Below are 16,219 nucleotides of genomic sequence, written 5' to 3' on the forward strand. Positions count from 1 at the left end.
GCAAGTAATACGTAGGCTTGGCAGGCTTTGATTCCGCTGGTTTTTCAGACCTTTAAACAATAGCCCAGGACAATTTACCAAAATTACAACTTTTTTTTTACTAACCAGATATTTTTGTAAACAGGCACAGAAGGCTTAGTCTTGTAACCATCTCTGACAGATGCAGTCTCAACACTTGCACAGCTGTTAACACTATTTTTTATGCCTTTTTTAAAAAAAATTATTATTTTATTTAGTTTGCCTCATTTTTTTAAAACTGTCTCTAGACTCTGTATCTTAAAAGGGGGTTGATGGGTGAAGGTCCATCTTCTATAACTTCTTCAAGCTGACTTCAGGGGCATTGATCCTACCTAGCCAGGGACCTATAACCTTAGCCTATTTTACAAAGAGGCTATCAGGGTTAGATGTCATTAAGAACAATATTTTGACAACTGCACAGACCTTTTCTCCAGCTACAGCAGTGTAGTTTGTTTAGCACTCTGGTTTGCAAAAACATCCTTTTAGATGGCTTAGGAATGTGATCTCTAGTGACCCTAACAATGCCTAAGTTACCTTTGTAGGCCTTTAGAAAGAGATCAATGGACTCTCAGGTTTACAAACTTTTTCCTGAGCAGATGAATTTCATGTAGCTCATGTCAGCTCAATAGTTACTGCCAATTAAAGCTTTTGGCACATAAAGGGGTTGAGATTTAAACTATCCCCTATATTTTATAACATTAGCTTTTTACTACTATCACAGAGGACTGGCAAGTTCCTGTCCCTTACAAGGTAGATAGTCATGGACATTAGGCATGCTTACAAACTCTTTCCATGACCTCCAGGCTCTGACCAGTTTTGAAGGGCCATACACAAATGACTCTAAGATCTGACATTTCTGACATCCAAGCAGTGGCTTACTGCCTCTGGATGCTTCTCCATTGCTCTTGTCCCAGGAGTGTCTTCTCTACACTGGATAAATGCCTCATTGGCATTTCCCTTAGCTGGTGGCTGGACTTGAACTCAGGGCCTGAGTGCTGTCCCTCAGCTCTACAACTCAAGGCTAGCACTCTGCCACTATGAGTCCCAAAGCAACTCTGCTTGCTCTTTCAGTACTCTGCTGGCTGAGTAGAGGTGACAGTCTCACAGGAACCTTTTTGTGCCCGGGCTGGCTTTGAACCAGTTTGCAGATCAATGAGTCTTACAAAAGGCCATTTTATTCCAATTAAAAGCAACAAGGTGGTCAACATAGAAGTAGCTTTTAAGCATGCTCTTACCTGAAACTTATTAAGAGTCAAAGTTACATCTGACAAACTTTTAAGAATCCTCTGTGCTTTGCTCTGGACTTTGCTGGAAACTTAAAAAAGAAAAAAACCTATAAGAGCAAACTAGAATAGCAATTATTTTGGTAATCCTAATTTTTTTTTCGTGCACTTTGAGGCCAATGTTAAGAACAATTTTATATTTAAACTTTATATCTAAAAATCCATTTTTAATTATTTTTAAAACCTCTTATTAATCTCCTTTAATATTTTATACTTTAGTTTTTATTTGCGTTTTAAAAAACCTCTTAAAATCTTGAGGCCATGTGTCACTCATTGTCTCTTGGCTGCTTGTTTTAACACATTAAAACTTTTAAACTTAAATGACAATTTTTCCTTAATGCAAGAATTACAGTCACCATCACTATACCACGAAGCTAGACTTAACACCTTTATAACTTTTAAAAACATCCTAATTGGAGAACATAATTGAAAGTAAGGCACATTATACAAATAACTTTTTAACCCTCTTTTTAAGGCCTTCCTAATTTTAATGTTAACACATCCAAGGGGAAGTTTTAGTAATACTAATCAGATCATCACATCACTCATTTTAACCATCATGTTTTTAGTGTCTATCTGCAGGGAAAAGAGAGGACAAAGATGGGCCACTCAGCCCCTTCTATGGAATGGGCACACACCCAATCTGACTCTTTAGGGTTAGATGAACTGCGTTTGTGCCAGCTTACCTTCTTTTATCATGCGTGGACTTCTCCCAGGACTTGTCCCACCATGCATGACGAGTTGATCTGCACTTCTGCCTGTTCACCCCTTACCTCTAAAGACAGGTCTTCTGTTGGTTCTTGAATGAAATACACAGTTTTAGGCAGACAGAACAGGTACAGTCTTTGACAGTGTTAAATTAACCTTTACATTTAAATTTTTAATATTTATCCCCAAATTTTAGCCAAGGGAACTAAATTTCAAACAGCTAATGCATTTTTGTTAAGCCAGATAACTTGATTACAGTATAAACAGTCTTATGCATTTTAAAATATTAGTTTTTTTATACCAGATTTTTTTTATTTTCCGAGTTAAAGAATCCTTAAAAAGTCATTTAAAACACTATGAAGATTTTTTTTAAATTTTTGTTAATGTCCAAACCTCATAACCTTTTGAATCTTAAATTTAAACTCACCCAATTGTTACAGCATGCTGAAAATTTTTATCTTTGAACATGTTCACAGACACACAAAACACTCACACAGATCTTAAAGCGCACAAAAATCAAAATCAGTTGTACGTACACCTTTTAAAGTTCTTAAACAAAAATTTAGGACAGTGTTTCTTTTAAACTTGGTAACTTTGTTGGGCTTCATTTTCCCAGAGCTTGCTTGTTTAGCAAGACAATTCACTAATTAGTCTTTTGAATCCCTTCCATTGGAGGAGGGCTGGGGGAGGGGGTCACCTAAAACTAAACTGGCCAGATTTTTTTTTATCCAATTTTAGACAAGAGCACTTTACAAATTGTTACATTGTCAGGAATAGCTGAAAAAGTCCAAACCAGGTACACAGCCTTCTACACCCTCCCTGTCGGCAGCCTCCACAAGAAGAAAATTCAGCCTGAGGCTTGAAGGGAACCAAACTAGCCCAGTAACCTTCCATGCCTCACAGAGAGGGTGGGCATAGCAGGTCTGTGACCGAGCCCAGCTGGAACTCCTATTTCCCCAGAGATGTTCAAATAAATAAATAACAAAAACACAGATAAACATAAAAACCAAGGATCCACATTTAAAACTGGTACCAATTCTAAAACAGAACTAGACAAGAACCAAAGGCTGAGTTGGGGACTAATGGGACCCAGTTTATCCCTACCAAAACTCTGTGCTGCTCCCACTCAGCAAGCTGACTCCAGAGTCTGCTGAATGAGCCTGCCATGCTCACCCAAAACTTCCCTACCTCTGGAAACAGAACAGAAAACACACCAAAGTAAACAAGACACACAAGTGGCCACAAAGACAAAATCAGGTCTCAGTTAATGGGGAGACATCTCACCACCATTTACTTACCAGGAGACTCAACCCCCTTACTCACCTCCGGAGGATTTTTCTTTTAGATTCCTGCAAACGTTGACTCAGGGGCCTTCCAAGGCGGAGGAGAATTCCCCAGTCATCTTGGGGCAAGGGAAAATAATCCCTAGCGGCTGTCTCCTCAGACTGACAGGTTCTCCCCCACGGTCAGACCCACCTCCCCCCCAGCCAAGGCCCAAGGCTGAGATCTAACTGGGGCCACTTGCAGGTGGTCAGTGGCAGTTTCATAATTGACAAACAAGCAAGTTACAAAGGCAGAACCAGCAGTTTTTGTTTTTAAACGAACTAGGACAAGGTCTAGGGGTGTCCTGGGAGTGGACTCACTTGTTGTCCCATCTCTATAGAGAATACAAAACACACACTAAAAACAAGTAACACTAAACAGAGACAGACAGAACCAGACAAACGCCGCCTGGCAGCTGAGCGACTACAGATGAGGAAGGAAACTACAGATGGGAGTGGCCGGTCGCCCCTTAACTCCCCAGTACAGAGAGACACTCAGGTCTCGTCCTTCCTCCAAACCACCTGAAAGTGGAACTCCATGGTGGGGACCAGGGGTTTCAGGGCACGTCTGCCTCCCCCACTGGCCCAAATTCAGAATACAGGTCCTGTACAGGCACTTTTGGATCCCAGAATGCAAAATGAAAGTGACAAACACAGAAGAGGAGAAACACAAGAGTTCTATCTTACCTCCTGCCGGTCCTGGAATTTGGGGTCTGGGGTCGCAGGTATCTCAGACGAGCGCCCACTGAAAGACCCTAGCCCCCTAGGATATTTCCGTCGACGGGAGGGTGCCCCAGAAACTCATACTCTACACCGGGAGACGCAACAAGCAAGAGGAGTTTATTTGACGTTTGTGCAAATGGACTCTCTGCCTTGGGAAGGGAGAGAGCCCTGAGCAGCGGTTACAGGGATTTTTAAAAGCAAAGACCACAAGATTAATACAAGGCGTCCCAGGATTGGCCCGTTTAAAGGTCACCGTATACCCCAGCAGTCATTCTTTTTTTACACGGGAAATTTTGTAACACTCTTTGTAAAAGGACTGGCGTGGGGGGACTCAAAGGGGGTTGGTTACTTTGGACAGTAAGGGTTAGGGGAGTTCACATAGTTACAGGCTTGTGATTGGTTGATATTTGGCCTAGTTTTCTGTTCCTGTTTCTGGTCCTTATCTCAAGGTCCCCTCTGAGGAATTTCTAAACAGGAACTGGAAAACACAAACTGTCTGTTCTTTATCTATGACCAGAGACCTTGTCCTGGGGCCTACATCTGGGCTCTGAGACTCTACCCAATTCCTTATTTCCAGGGAGGGGGTTGGTGTTAGCTCAAGCAAGTTTACAAAAGCAAAATCAGCAGTTAGCAATTGTAAAAAGTAACTCTAATTTTTAATCTTTCAAGTAGCAGGGATTCTGGACTGAACCCAGTTGCATAACAAAGAAACAGGGAAGGATAGGAATGGACTAGGACAGTGAAAAGAACTGGGGTTCTAGGCCCCTCACACCCAAGCCCTGTTGGTTCCTATCTTCGACTCCCCTCACAGAGTCTGTCCTGGTATAGGACAAGTGAGGAGGAATCCTGCTTGTCCAGAAGCTTGGGATGATGTGTTCACATCAGTGACTCTAGAATGGCATTTGAACCTAAAATTGCACTCTATCTGTCTGTCATCCACCTCCTTAACCTGCAACATCCCCAGTGCAGACCTGGTTCATTTTCCTGGTATTTCTTCTGTGAAATGTGGGCTCTGTCCCATTGAGGAAAGGGTGACACCTGGGACCCACTCCTGCAGCCAATGTATTGAGGTATAAGTGCATGTGACCCCGGGAACATGTCACCCATGTTTCAAGTTTCTTTCTTTAGACAGTCAGAGAGCTTGAACTTGAGACTTGCCCATGTTCCTTCCTCCCTTTTTGCTCAAGGCTAGGCCGCTACCACTTTGAGCCACAGATCTATTTTCGGGTCGCTGTAGCTTAACTGGAGAGAAGAGTCTCAGAGACTTTCCTTCTCTGGGCGGGCTTTGAATTGGGAATCCAAGGTCTCAGCCCCTGAGTAGCTAGGATTACAGTCTTGAGCCCCTAGGGCCTTGCTTGTTTAGAATCTTAGATCTGATTCTACAGAGGAGAAATGCAGCCGCCTTCACCTCAGAACCAGACTCACCTTCCCTTAATGCCATTTCTCCAGGTTCACCCATTTCCCTGAACATGCCATCTTCTTCTTCCTGATGGATGAATAGAATGGGATTTTTCCTAATATATGAGAGACAGTAGGAGAGTATTTCCAGTGGTCTGAATGATGGATGGAGAATGTTGAGTTCCCTTGGCACCATGCAGGCCTCAGTTTCCAATCCAGAGCCTCTGAATGAGACTCAAGGAACAGAGAGGATGGGAGATGCCCACGTGTTTATGGGGGTGATCCTCTTAGCCCAGACTGTGGTTGGGTTTCTGGGTAATTTGTCTCTTCTCTCCCATTATCTATTCCTTTCCTGCAAGGGGAACAGGATGAGAACCACAGACTTGATTCTTAGGCACTTAATTGTAGCCAACTTCCTAAGTCTTCTGTGTAGGGGTGTTCCCCAAACCATGTTTGCTTGGGGCTGGAGAAATTTCTTCAATGATGTGGGGTGCAAAATGGTCTTCTATCTTCACCGAGTGGGCAGGGGGGTGTTGATCAGTAGCACTTGCTCCCTGAGCATCTTCCTTGCTGTCAGTATCAGTCAGGGGGACTCCAGGTGTGCAGGGCTGAAGGTGAGAGCCCACAAGCACATTGTCTCCACTGTCTACCTCAGCTGGGGGGTTTTCCTCCTGGTGAGCATTGTTAATCTCAAGTTCACAATCGGACTCAAAGAACACGACAACATGACGAGCTTAAAGGCCTATGGATACTGTTCTTCCATGCATCAGGAGCCAGCTGCTGATGTGCTCTACGTAGTCATGGTCTCAGTGCCTGATGTTCTGTTTCTGGGGCTCATGCTCTGGGCCAGCATCTCCATGCTATTCGTCCTGTACAGACACAAGCAGAGAATGCGACACATCCAGATCAGCATCTCCACCAGAGCCTCTCTGGAGTCCAGAGCTACCATAATCATCCTCCTCCTGGCGAGCCCCTTTATCTCCTTTTATACAATGTCCTGCATTTGTCAGATTTGCTTGTCTGTGATTTACAACCCCAGCCCTGTACTGCACCATATGACGGTGTTTGTTATGGGCTGTTTCCCATCCCTCAGCCCTTTCCTGCTCATGAGTGGACACTCCACTCCCTGCAGCCTCCTCTTCACCTGCACAAAGAAGAAGAAAGCGGTCCTCCCCTGAGGACCACCACGCTTGCATCTCTGCTGAACTTTGCTTGGTCATTCAACAATCTCCACACCTAGATAAAAGTCATCTGCTGAGAGATAGAGGTGTGCATACATGTCCACACCTGTGCATTTGTGTTCTATATATCTGTGTTTGTGTCCATCTGTCTCTTTTGTGCTGGCCCACAAAATTATATGAATGTGGAAACGTGAGATTTTGAATAATGCTTATTAGGTCATGTCAACTTCCTCCAGAGAATCTGCCCCATTAATTGGTAATGGTGTCAAATTCAAGATAAACTGGTTAAACTCACTTAACATGTTTTCCTAATTCCATTTTGAGTCTTTTGATTTCTTTCTTTCTTTCTTTAATAGTTCCCTATGCAATGAAGCAAATCATTCTTAAAGCCCTTTCTGTTCTGGAGAAGAAAGTATTGGAAAGAAAATATCAGCTGGCAATTATTTCTAACATATTTATAAGATGATTTCTATGTTACTTTTATGTTCCTCACCCACGGTATAACCCATGCTTTCACTCTATTTGATGTTGGTATAATTTGTGGAGAGGAAGGGAAAAAACAAATCTTTTAACTAGGGATACAAGTGGACCCATTGCAACAATTAGACATACAAGTCGTTATGTCAAAAAATGTACTTTACAACTTTGGTGGGGGGGAATCGGGTCGGGGGAGGGCGGGAGTATGGGAAGGGATGGGGAGGGGAAACAAAGAGGAGGCAACAATGCTTGATAAGAAACGTACTCGTTATCTTGCCCATATAATTGTAACTCCTCTGTAGGGTATTCTCACAATAAAAAAAATAAAGAAAAGAAAATAGCAGCTGGGTGTGGTGGTTGATGCCTGTGTTCTGAGTTCAAGAGGAGGCGAGATCTAAGGATCACATTTCAAAGCCAGTCTAGGCAGAAAACTCTCTGAGACTCTCATCTCCAATAAACCACTAAAAAATACAAACAAACATGGAGGTGGTGCTGTGGCTGAAGTGGTAGAGCATTAGCCTTGAGCAAAATCTTCCCAGGGACAGAATGGAGGCCAGGATTTTAAGCTCCAGGCCTGGTACAAAGAAGGAAAGAGAGAATGAGGGACACAGACACAGACAGAGACAGACAGCGAAGAGAGAGGGCAAGCCAGTAAAGAAGGAAGGAAGGAATGAAGGAAGGAAGGAAGAAAAAAAGGGAGTCCTGCTGGTGTACTACTGACCACAAACATCCAGGCTTCTTCCTGACAGTTACTCCGTTAGTCTTGTCCATGCTTATTTCTTTCACATAATTTATTTTCACAACTCTTTCTTTTCCTTGGCAGTCTATGTTACATATCTCTAGACTCTCTGATAATTCAACAAGGACATTAAGTGAACTTTTGAAAAGCACCTTTTTTTTATATGAAGTTGTTTTAAATACCTGAAGGCTCCTTGAGAAAGTCTCTTGCTTGACTATTGTGACATTTCCTGCAGTGATCCTCATGTCCCTTGTTATGAGGTCACTTTACCACAGCCCCTGGGGTGCAGGTCAGGGCTGCTGTGGTGAATGTGAGGAGGGGCCTCCTGTCCAGGGCTCTCCACCTCCACCCTTTTCTTCTCCAGAATGAATTGCAGGTCAGCAAGCCAGAAGTAGCACTGATGTCCCAGGGACAGTCAACAGCCCTGAGCACAAAAGCTCAGGGACAGGACCCAAGCGCTCAGCAATGCTCCACGCGCTTTTCTTCTTTTATTTTTTGGTCAGCCTTGGGGCTTGAACTCTGGGCCTAGGTGCTGTCCCTCAGCTTGATCAAGGTTAGGCTCTGCACCCCACACACCCCTGCAGTACACTGGAAGCACAGACACCCATCATCATGCTGACATGCATCCCTGTCTGGACTCGTTACTTCTGGAGAGTTCCCACATTTAGGAGGTCTTTCTCCATCTCTGTCTCCTCCTTTTCTCCTGAGCACCCACAGTTCTGTGCCACCATCTTGTAGGAATCCCTTTCCTGTCCCCTGTGTCCTTGTCACACTGTGGCCGGACCCCTCGACTCCTGTTCCCCCACCGCACACCTGCTGGCAAGAGCTCACAGCCAGCTCCTGACTTGGCTTCATTCACAGCAGCCTCTCGTGACTATGCTCAATATGAAGGAGGGATGAGACACACTCACCTCTCACTCGTGGGGATGACTTGAAGCTCCTAACAAATCCTTCCAGGAAAAATGGGTTGTGACACAAAGGTGTGACTCAGCTCATGAACCGGCTGGGAGGTCAGCTCCCCCCCACACCCTGCATGCTTAGCTTGGGGGCTCCGGGCCCCAAACCTTGTGCACCTCCTGCTGGTAGAGCATGCCACACTGTGGTTGCCATCCTCGCAAAAGATCCAGCCTGGAGAAGCCCGGCCATTGGGATCAAAACAGGGGAATCCTGAAGGGTCAAGAAATTCCTGTCCTGGGGAAGTTTTGGGCAGAAGCTCTCATGCCCGGTTAGATCTGGGAGTACCTATTGACTGATGCCTAGGACAGTCGCCATCTGACTTCTGTTCCTGGGTCACACCGGAGTCCAGGCATGATGGTAGCCACTATTGCACACAGTACACACCTTGCCTCGTCATGTATCTACCAGACTGTATCTACCTTCCCATTGTTTCTACTTCATTAAATACCCTAACTACTCACTTCTTACAGCTGATAGTGCCTTGGCGGAGAAACCTTTAAAGCAGATGGATCCTTGTTATAATGTCTTTTTTGGGGGGAGGGAAGCAGCAGAAAATCAGTATTGGGGATTGAACTCAGAGCCTGGGTGCTGTCCCTGAGCTATTTTACTCATGGTTAGTGCTCTACCACTTGGAGCTTAGTGCCACTTCCAGTTTCTTGGGGCTCCTGCACCCTGGGATCCCAGCCCCAAGATGCACAAGCTAGCTGTCAGTACCCAGAGTTTTCCCATATGGCCAGCAAAGAGAAAAAGATACGAGCTGTGGGTGGGTGGGGGAGCACTGCGTGACAGGGCCACTCTACACCCCTCAGGGAGGGGAGACTGAGTCTCATCCTGTGCAACACAGTGGCATGCAGATTTCCTGCTCAGGTACAGCCTACACTCTCAGCACTGTCTTCTGCCAAAAATCCTTTTCTATCTGTTCAGACTCGGTTCAGCTACTGCCTCCTGGAGACATTGCAGGCTGTCCCTCCCCCAGCCTGCCCACAACCACTGGCCCCTTTGCCTGGCTCCCACCCAAAAACAGTGCCAAGCCCAGCCACAGCCTCAGGCCTCAGGGCTAGGCAGGACAAGCTGGGGCTCCGGCGATCTCAGGGATTCTTCCTTTCTGACCTAGGACTCACCACAGGAAGAGAAGCACCCAGGGCTCAGAGCACTGCATACAGAACCGAGACACTACACTGCTGTCCTTTAAGATGCCAGCCTGGCATTTTGCTCTAGCCCACAATCATGCTGCAGTAATCACTTAAAAAGCCAATCCTGCATTTTCTACAGGCGTGAGGCCGAGGCTTCTGCTTTTCTGTGTGGACAGCACTTCGTTTTCCCAAAGACACAGCACCTGCCACATGCGACTGGAGAGGCTCCCAGGCAACAAGTCCAGAGAAGAAGGAACATAACGCCCATTAGAACTCTGACCCCAAGTGTCAGGATCCCCCGGCGGCTCTTGGTCTGAAGCTCCCACGTTACCCCCAGCCCCCGCCCCAGTTCTTTCCATCCAGGCAGGCAGAATATTGTCTGATGAGACTGTCCTCACAGCCAACATTTAGGTGTTAAATGGACTGAATGCTCTCCATGTCTCTAGTAAGCGTCACATTACTGTTTCCACCTTGTAGAGCTCAAGGCAGGTCTCAGGCTGGGAGTCTCACTCCAGGACTGCGGCTGCCTTCCAGCAGACTTCCGAGAGGACATCCTGCCTCCACCTTCCTCTTCCTCAGCCTTCCCCTCAACACAGTCCTGCAGTACATAAAGCTTGTTTTCCTGCACCTCTGCCTCTGTACCTCATCATCTATGGCCCCTGCCGTGGGCTTCTCTCATTAAGCAGAAGCCATCTCCAGGCACCCCCACTGCACTGGGCCTCAAGAGTCCCCACCTTTAAGGAAGGAGAGGAGTTCACTTCGGGTCCTTTCCACTCCAAGGGCCAAGGCAGTGGTGGACAGCTTCTTGATCCTGTTCAGCCAAAGCTGAGGAGAAATAAGGAGGGAGAATGTCAGTAATCCCAGACTCAAGGGAGCTCCACAGTGCTGGGAGCAGATGTTCAGCACACTCACCATGCCCTCCTCTGACCTGGAGCTCACAGTTCAATATAAACAGCGCACTTTCTGAGTTCATGTAAGATCACACACGCTGCTTACCACTGGCTACTACGCCACATACTCCATTTAGCAGCAGCGGCTGCATAGCATGCATGCATGCATGCTCTGGGCCAGGACCTAGACAAGGCACACACACCTGCGACCTCACTGAACCCTCCAAGCAATCGTACTAGGTAGGAAGCTGGCTCAAAGCGTCAGTCCTGTGAGGCACAGCACAAGGCAGAAACTCTGGCCAGCTCACAGAGCTAAGAGGATGGCTGGCGGAGCAGACATTTAAACACAAGGCTTGTGGCTAATGGTGATGATGAGAGAACAAACAATAGGATACTATTACTACAAAAACAAAAGTCAGGTATGCTGATACAGACCTGTAATCCCTGTACTCAGCAGACTGATGTGGAAGAATAGTGACTTCAAACCCGCCTGGCTTACATAGTAAGAACTATTCTCAAAATAGCAATGAGCACATAGGGGCATCCACAGCTGTGCTGTGGGTAACACCATGGGTGAACGGGAACCCGAGACTGTACAGGTGGGTCTGGGTGCACAGTTTCTGGCTCATTAACTCCCTCTGGATTGCAGGCTATAGAACCTGAGCTTTGTTTCAGAAGAGGGCCATGATAACTACTGGACCCAGCGTTTCCATCTCAGAGCCATCACAGCAGAATCCTGACCATTGTCTGATGGTACATCCGAAGACCTGTCACGGGATGGGTCCAGCCCCATGTGCCAATAAGTGGTCCAAAGATTCCAGGCCGAGGCGCTGCTAGGCCCCCAGCCTGGCCATATCAGCACCCTGTCACACCCTTTCTTCTTGATTACACTTTGACACAGTCTTCCTCATCCAATGTAGTCTGGATAAAAAAAAAAAAAAGAACAAAATGAGAGGGTTTGGAGAGCTTCCAGATAGCTGAAGATGTGAGGGTTCGTGGAGCATAGGGAGTGTAGACAAGGCTCTTGGCTCCCGGGTCTTGCCATACAAATCTTTTCAGTAGCATCCTTTATGGTGAACCTGTGAGGATTTGTCCCTGGTCCTGATTCCTTTGAGCTGATCAGCTCCAGGTCGGGGCAGAGTCAGAAACACAGGCAAGCAACCTGGACCTTCACATCCGCAGCAGGGGAAGTTAGGGTAAGAAGTGAACCGAATTAGAGGGGCCGGGCTGTGTCTGCTGTTGCATAAGGAAATGCTCGGGGTGGGAGGTATGGCTCTGGTGGTAGAGCACCAGCCAATGAGCAAAAGAATCAGATACCCAGTTGAAATTCTAGTCTCAGATTAAAAAAAAAAAAAAAAAAAAAAGAAAATGCTTCCTTGCTAGTGTGGAGAAATGATCATGCTTTTCAGGGCCAAAGCTTTTCTGTTGACTGTGGTGGAAATGTGGAGAAAAATCAGGGAATTTTGTTTGTCTTTACACATGGGCTGTAAGCTATTTCCCAGTCCTGAGCCAGTGCTGGTGAACAGGAAAGTAGTGTCTGTGGATGAGTGTTTCAACATCCCATGATGAGTTCATGCTGAATTGAGAGTGAGTCCTAGAGCCAACTCCAGTGTCTTCCTAAGCACCCCAGCTGGAGAAAAAACAGTACACAAATCGGCACAGCAGGGGGAGGCTGAGGATACATCCATAAGCCCAAAAAAATCAAGAACCATAACTGGGCCTGAAGTGAGGACAGGAGTGCAGAGTGGATCCCCATAGAAGCTGTGAGTGTAAGCCCCTGGGTGAGGCTATTTTTCCCAGCAGAATCAGAGAACAGGTGTATCAAATACTCGAAGTGTGTTCACGTGAAGGGAAAAGCAGCAGCGAGATGCTCACTTCCTTATAGAAATCAGGATGGGAGCAACGGACACCCTCCTAAGCCAGCCTGCATAGATAGGGTCCTAACCCCAAAGCTCCGATTGCAACAACTGCAGTGGACTGCAAACTCTCCCCTTTGTGCTTCTACTGCCTAGCTCCAGTGCACGGAGCAGAATGATGTCACGTGTGTTGAGTGCAGTGACATCTATGAGATGAGCTAACCCTGGTGGGCACAGAGGCCTCCTCTCCCAGGGCATGGCAGACCAGGAAGCTGCACTGAGGTGAAGAATAGGCCCCACACCACAGGAAGGGGAAGAGTGACTGAGAGCTTCCCTGCAGATGATCCTCTCATCAAGGCATTTAAGCATCTCTTTGGGATCACAATGGAAGTAATGAACAGTTAGGTAAAAAATGCAGCTGGGCTTAATGACATGCACCTGAAATTCCAGCACTAAGGAGGCTGAGGCAAGAGGATACTAGGTTCAAGGCTATCTTGGACTACACAGTTGAGACCCTGTCTTAAAAAGCAGAAGAGGGGCTGGGGAGGTGGCTCGGTGCTAGACGGCTTGCCTTGCATGCAGGAGGCCCTGTGTTGGATTCCTCAGCACCACATAAGCAGCAAAGGCAGGAAGTGGCACGGTGGCTCAAATGGTAGAGCCATAGCCTTGAGTTGAAGAGCTCAGGGACAGTGTCCAGGCCGAGTCCAAGTCCCATTACTGACAATAAAAAAAAAAAAAGAATAGAAAATGAGGGGCTGGGAAAGTAGCTCAGTGGTAGACTGATTGCCTTGCATGAATGATGACCAGGGTTCAATTCCTCAGCATCACCTAAGCAGAAAAAGCGAGAAGTAGTGCTGTGGCTCAAGTTGTAGAGTATTAGCCTTGAGCTGAAGAGCTGAAGAACATCACCCTGGCCCAGAGTTTAGACCCCAAATCCGACAGAAAAAAAGCAATGGAAAATGAAATATGTAAGCATATTCTCAAGAATATGTAGGTTCTTGAACACAATATCTACTGTGGCATTATTCACCACAGCCAAGAAACAACCCAGAAACTCCATGGTGTCTGCCGAGAAATGTGTGAAACTGAACATGGTCATGTGGAGCAAAGTCAGCCAGGTTCAGTGCAGTGGAGTCACAGGCTCAACTGTGGATGAATGCATAAAGAAGATGTAGCCTGGTCAGTAGGTGCTGGAGTCCCTGGCCAGAGGCATGATCTTGAGATCCCCCTCCCCCCACCCCGTCCGGGTGCCTCTGAGGTCCTTTCATCAGGATTTTTCTGTCTGAGGCACAGTTCAGTGCCCAGGATGATGAACGTTGACATGGATGTTGATGCTGAAAATCAGGTGGAACTGGAGGAAAAAGAACGACATTAATTATGTGTTGGAACTCCAACACAGACTTGAAGATTTCTCAGCAAGATTAGATGCAGTTAAGGAAGAAAACTTGAAGCTAAAATCAGCAGACCAAGTTTTTGGACAATATATAGAAAACCTCATGTGTGCTTCTAGTGTTTTCCAAACAACTGACACGAAAAGCAAAAGAAAGTAAAGGAGTGAGTTCCCTCCTCATTTACAGAATTGTTGCTTCTCTCTCCCTCTCTCTCTCTCCCTTTCCTTCTCTCCATCCCTTCTCCCACCCTATCTCTCTCCCCCCTTTAAAACTTGGGAAGTTTCCAAACGTTACAGTACCTTTGTTTGTGGCTTCATTGAACGTTTATGAAAATAATTTCAAATCTAGGCAAAAGTAACTACTTAACAGGAGACTTCCATGAGTCTGTGTATTATGTTAATCTAAGAAAATGTGCAGATGTGTTGTAGAGACTTTATAATTAGAATTGCATATATTTATGAAACTTGAAAATGAATGTTTTATTGAATTTGCTTTGATATATAGGCTTAGTCTTTTACTACACACTTACTTAGTAAGATATACAAGAAAATAATCATGTTGTGAAAATGTGACCAAAATCATGTACTGAATGCACAGCTTTATGTATGTACCTGTTCACCATTGTGTGCCTCTCCTCCATCTGCCTCATCCTCCCCATTTACCTTCTCCTAAGTCAAGATGGTTTCACATTTGTAAAAGTACTTTGAGTAGTAATCACCTGACTGTAATCTGATCTGTAAGTCCTGTAGTTAACCAAAACCTTGCCTAAAGTTTGTCAGTTGTACTTTCTAATAATAAGATAGGACTGATGGTTTCTCTTCAATCATTTGAAAACAGATTTGGGCTATAAAGAGGATTTTAACTTGAAACTAAATTATCAAATTAAGATCTGTTTAATAACAAAAAAACAACTTGCTTCTGCACCAAATAAACCACTTGCTATCTGAAAAATTAAGAATTTTGGTTATGGGCTGTGAAGGTGGCTCAGTGGTAGAGTGCTTGCCTTGCATGTATGAGGCCCTGGGTTCGATTCCTCAGCACCACATAAGCAAAAAGAAAAAAGCTGGAAGTGGCCTTATGGCTCAAGTTGTAGAGCACTAGCCTTGAGCTGAGGAGCTGAGGGACAGTGCCCAGGCCTAGAGTTCAGGCCCCACGACTGGACCCCCCCCCTAAAAAAAAGAATTTTGGTTATGTGTCGATTAGAAGTAGAAAGTCTGGGAGGAATACATAGAAATAGGTAAAAAAAATGTGATAAAAGTAGCAACCAACTCTAAATGTTTTCACTCCAGATTTATATTATCTCTGGCACAGAACAAATCTTCCAGGGAAAATATGAAAATGGGTTAAGTTTGACTGATTTAACATACACCACATCCAGCTCTAGGGTTTGGTTGCAAGGTTTATTTGTTGTACCTAGTCAATTAACTGTTACCAAATTCCTTGAAAAGTGTACTAGTATTAGAATCATGAATGAGAGAATTTTACATGTATAATAATTGGTATGCTCAGTATTTTTATCTCACTCTGTAAATTCAACTAATTGGTTGGTAGAATTTTAGTCATTCTCATAACAATTTCTAAAAATTTAGTTCATAGATTCCATAAAGGAACCAATATCAGAGGTAATATTAAGATATAATGTGAGGAATTGATAGCAAGACCAGAAGAATCCAGCTGAGGAATGGAGTCACATGCACTGAGGTAGACCAGATACCCAGGGGGAGGAGTCACTGCTGATCCTCTCCTGAGCACAGTGACAAATTTCTGCTTCAAAATCACCACTGCTAATGATGAAAATGAGTAGGGAATTAGAGAATGAAGCTACCTCCTCAGAAACGACCAGGCATGAAAAAAGATCACCCTGCTTTCAGGAATATGCATGAAATGTTTACCTCTAATCTCCAAATGGGTTCTCTAGGGATGAAAACATTTTTAGAAAAAAATGGCCATTATTGCCAAAGAAATTCCTGTACAGAAATGTCTCATTTTATTCCTTTCTTTCTTCCTTTTGTGCCAGTCCAGGGCTTTGAACTCTGGGACTGGATGATGTTGCTGAGCTCTTTTATTCCAGACTGGACTCCACCACCAGAGAGTGTAGATAAGAATTGGAGATAAAAATCTCATGGGCTTTCTTCACCAGGCT

General features: G+C 45.2%; 1 pseudogene; it reads left to right on the forward strand.

Annotated features, from left to right (window-relative positions):
- Window positions 1–13,991: 13,991 nt before the first annotated feature.
- On the forward strand, window positions 13,992–14,235 carry LOC122125486 (annotated as a pseudogene).
- Window positions 14,236–16,219: the final 1,984 nt, after the last annotated feature.

Source organism: Dipodomys spectabilis, unplaced genomic scaffold (assembly GCF_019054845.1).
Source record: "Dipodomys spectabilis isolate Male_0828 unplaced genomic scaffold, ASM1905484v1 ptg000266l, whole genome shotgun sequence".
In the NCBI taxonomy this organism is placed as follows: Eukaryota; Metazoa; Chordata; class Mammalia; order Rodentia; family Heteromyidae; genus Dipodomys; species Dipodomys spectabilis.